General features: G+C 45.7%; 1 long non-coding RNA gene across 2 annotated transcripts; it reads left to right on the top strand.

Moving 5' to 3' along the window:
• The first annotated feature begins 257 nt into the window (after window positions 1–257).
• On the top strand, window positions 258–3992 carry LOC147990344 (uncharacterized). 2 transcript variants are annotated; one of them, XR_015607552.1, is made up of 4 exons: window positions 258–744; window positions 1502–1653; window positions 1923–2070; window positions 2179–3992. It is a non-coding gene; the product is annotated as an uncharacterized LOC147990344 (long non-coding RNA). The 2 variants fall into 2 exon arrangements; XR_015607545.1 differs by having other exon boundaries at window positions 258–1653.
• Window positions 3993–4560: the final 568 nt, after the last annotated feature.

Below are 4560 nucleotides of genomic sequence, written 5' to 3'. Positions count from 1 at the left end.
AGTATTCCTTTTGTTTTTTTTCTGAGCGTAATTATCTCTCCCTAATAATAAAGCACGGATTGAGTCTCTCGATTCACCGTCGCGGTGTTTTTACAAAAACGTCCATGTTATTTAAAGCATTCAACCCGCAGTCCCTTTCTAAGTGGATTCTTCAAAAACGTTTCGTTTTTGCATAAAACTCCTCGTTGTTTAGTATATTCAACCCGCGGTTCTTTTTAAAGTGCAATTGAATCCTTGAATAAAGACACGGCTTCCTTCCATGCTCCTCGATCTGTACGGTATGGCGCCGCCGCCGGCCCGCCGGTCTTCTTCTCCGGCCGTCAGCGCCCTCTTTTCCTTCCCCTCAATATCCGCTCCTAATCTTCTCCGGCGTCTCCTGCAGTCTCCTCAATCTCCAACCTCTTGCTCCAGTGCTGTTCTTCTCTGATTTGGATCGAGTTGGAGTCCGTCTCCAACACAAAATCATGGAGTGCCCGACCCGGATTGGACTTGGCGGCCATAAGAAGGAAGGATCCTCCACCGCTTGCCTACCTTGCACCTCCCGGCGCTCTCGCGTTGCGGCTCGACCTAGCCCTTGCCCTGTCTCCCGCCATCGGCTGCCAGGTCAGAGACCTCGCCTCGGTCCTCCTTCTTAGCGCCTGGGTCGCCAGCCACGCTCAGCCCCCTCCTTGGCTTCGATCTGATGGCCCTTCCCCAACTTCCTCGACCTCGACAGATCCGGGAGGCCGCCGCTCGGTCAGGAAGGTGTGTTGTGATGTCTGAAGTCCTCTTACTTCCACTAAGTTTCAGGTTTAACCTCTGTATAATCTCAACTCAAGCAAGTTTCGCACAGCAATTGAGGAGGCTTTCCTAGCCCAGCTTGTTTTTCTGAACTCCAAATAGGTGGTTTTTTCTCTCTCTCGAGTAGTTTGTGGATGAGCTTCCATGTATAGGCTTTGCTGACTACAATTTTTTTAAGGATTAGAAAATACAGAGTATTCTTGTCCTGATTGTACACAAGATAATAATGATAGTTGAACCTCGAAGGGGCATATGTGCTAGAGCGGCGGAAGCTTGTGAAGCCATGGTCTGTGATCTGCAGATATATAGTAGGAACAAGTGCGATTTGGATTTCCTTTTTGTTTGTCTTATGTGTCGCTTTGAGATGATGAGGCCGAGATATGGCCTCGCTGCTGTGCGTCAGAACCATGGCTCGAATGTGTGTTCCAGCCTCTATCAGACCTGGCCTCTAAGCATATCCTTCCAAGCTACGGTGGCGCACATGCTAGGCTACTCATTTGGTGCAGCCACCCCCCCTCCAACAAAGCAAGTTTTTTCATTCAGATTTTAGACCTCTTGAGTTCCAGTTTAGTTCAATAAAGGAAAGCTTTCTCTTCATGGTTTGCTCCTTATGATTCAAGAAGGAAGACCACTAGACACTTTTCTATAATTAGGTGATGTAGTGAACCTTCATCTTGCAGTCAAATTGCTTACACATACTGCCTCTTCATTTGCACCGTAGAAAATTGCACATGGGCTGATTCAGACTTTGAGGGTTCAGAAAACAGCTTGAAGAGCCAATCGATATGAAGGTGTTGCTCCTTTGTACCAGATCATAAATAGAAGGGGACATGGTTCAGATTTGTGACTATTCTGTGCTCTTGGACAGTCGAGGTAATGTTAGTTTTCTTTAACTACAAAAGCTAAATTCTTGTGAATTAGGATATCAGGTGTACACATTACTTTTATTTTGAATCATGTTCTCAATGCACTATCTATCTATCCAAGTATTCAAGGGAATTAATGGTGGCGGAATACATGTGTTTGCTCGTGCCCTTGTGCCCCTTGCTGCTCGACCTTTTTTGGGGTTCTAGCATGACTCTGTGGTCAGTCTTACTGAGATTGTTGGTCCTGTTCTAACTTATGATAATGTTGATTGGCAGGGAGTGGGGGTCAGAAGAGGGACATTGGTGGTGTTCGAGATGTATTGGTGGTCAGCTGTTGGTAGGGCCCTCATGGAGACACTGGACAAGATGGTGCTCAGTGGTGTGCTCAGCCCCAAGCTCGCCTTAAGCGTCCTCCTGCAGTCCGGTAAGGTCCATTCGACATTTCCTCATTTGTGAATCAATCAACAAGCCTATAAAATAATAAATTGCATGCAGTTGGGTGTTTTTATCTTGATCTTTTTGTTTCTTTTAGTCCATGAGAGGTTGGAGCACCAGGTTAAGAGCAAGGCATTCTTCAAGTAATTCATCTCATCCAGTAGGTTGATAGTTTTTTCGGTAAGTCATCTCATCTAGTAGCTTGATAGTAGGGCTGGTTTTTATTGGTGCATTACTTCGTAATGAAAATAAATCACATCGCCTTTACCCAATGATTTTTGTCCAGAACCAATCATATTATTTCTTTTGTACGAGTACTGTCGTGGGTTTGTCACGGCAGATGTCCTCGTGAAAGGACTTAGTCGTGGAGCCATGCAATGGGTTAGCTTAAAGGGGTTAAACCGGACAAGGGGACACGGGAGTTTATACTAGTTCGGCCCCTTCGATGAAGGTAAAAGCCTACGTCTAGTTGTGATTGGTATTGCTAGGGTTTCGAAGGCCAGGGAGCGAATCCGCTTTGTCTGGCTCTCGAGTTGTTGTTGTCTGTCCCTAAACCGCGGCCGGGTCGTCCCTTTATATACATAGGTTGACGCCCGCCGGGCTACAGAGTCCCGAAGCCGGATTATAAACGTATCCGGTTCGGCCTCTCTCTTTCTATCTTACTATACAAGTTACATGACTAGGCCGGTTTACATTTACAGACTGTAACCCGCCTTTGGGCCCTCCGTAAAGCGCCATCATCTTTACATCTTCATGGGCTTCTAATCTTCAAAGAGTCAACCCGGCTACATAAGGCCGGTTTACCTCCAGTAGTAATATCCCCAACATTAGGCCCCAGATTGGTTTGAACTTGTTCATGTCAATCTTCCACACTTTAGAAAAAATCTTCTCTCTTATCTTCATTTTTGATCTTGTAAACCGCCGTGACGTCATACTTCAAAATTACGATAAACCGCCCTGACGTCATCCATCTGTTGATGTCGGAGATTTCCTTCATTTAATATATATCCAGTCATCGAGGCGACACCTTTATTAACTTACCCATTTTTGGGCTCCTCGATTCCCGTACTTGCCATTTTATCACTTCGCCTTATAAATAGGACCGAGGGGTCATTTTCACCGTTTCCCCCTGTGCCTCTTCGCGTCGTCTTCCTCGTGCCGCTCAGCCTCTGGAGCTCCGCCGCCACCGTCGACCATCGCCTCTGCTCCGACCTTGGCTGCTGCATCACCCTGAACGCACCAGAACACTGCGGCGCCCTTCCACTTCCTCATGAGCTCCGGTAAGTTCTCTGCTTTTTTCACCATAGATCTGTTTTAGGGTTTCGACATTCTTCGCAGTTCTTTCGAAGTTCATCAGTGCTATTCTTCCCTGTTCTTCCTTTAATAGATGGACACTTCATGCTTGATGCATCTCTTGCCGTAGCTTACCTACCATGGTCATCACAAATCCTTATGCGCAAAGAACTGATCTAGTCTGTCAAAAGTTGCTTCAGTTCTGCACCCCTTCAAGATCCAATTATTTTTGCTTTTCTGTCTTATCTTTAGATCTGAAAGTTTTATACATCACTGTGAGATCTGTTTCTATGTTCCTGTGAGATCCGTTCCTCCTCACACCAATATAAGCGGTTTAACATTGTATAAATAGTCTATGCCATTAGCCCTCTGATAAACCGAAAGAGCATGTTACCTTCATAATTATGCTCTGGTTTAACAGTGTCTGATCAACCCTGTGCTAGCATTACCTTTCTCTCTCATTATACTAGTCTCCGAGTTGTACCATTTATCATATCAGCATGTTTCTTACTCCCTTGCCTCATGTGTATAATCATGCGTAATTTATAAACCGGCCTTTCATTTTCAGTTTGTTCGCTTTGCAATGGCCAAACAATTCAGTGCCTACAACTGGGCTCATTCCCGGGTTACTGAGGCTCAATTGAATGAGATGGTTAGCATCGGCTCTCTGCCTAAGAAAACTGAGATCAAATGGCGAGTTCCAGGAACGGAGAATCCTCCAACCCCAAGACAAGGCGAGGTGATAATCTTTGTTGACCATATAGGCCGTGGTTTCAAACCGCCAGGGTCAAAATTTTATCGAGATGTGCTTGCCAGCTTCTAACTGCATCCACAAGATATTGGTCCCAACTCAGTCTCCAACTTATGCAATTTCCAAGTCTTCTGTGAAGTCTATTTACAAGAAGAACCAACTGCAGAATTGTTCCGGGATTTCTTTCACTTAAACCGGCGCACAGAGTTTGTGAATGGCACGAATACAGAGCTTGGTGGTGCCTCGATTCAAAAGCGGAAAGAAGTGGAATTTCCTCATGCCAAACACCATAGCCACCCAAAGGAATGGAACCAAACATGGTTCTATTGCAGAGACACTTTGCCTGAGGATGAAAATCCCCTCACCGCCTTCCGTGATCATAGATTATCCAATACTCACCCAATGCCACAACGCCTGAGCTCTTCAGAAAGGGCA

Source organism: Triticum urartu, chromosome 1A (assembly GCF_056163025.1).
Source record: "Triticum urartu cultivar PI428250 chromosome 1A, HENAU_Tu73, whole genome shotgun sequence".
Classification (NCBI taxonomy): domain Eukaryota; kingdom Viridiplantae; phylum Streptophyta; class Magnoliopsida; order Poales; family Poaceae; genus Triticum; species Triticum urartu.
This window is presented reverse-complemented; position numbering and strand designations above follow the sequence as displayed.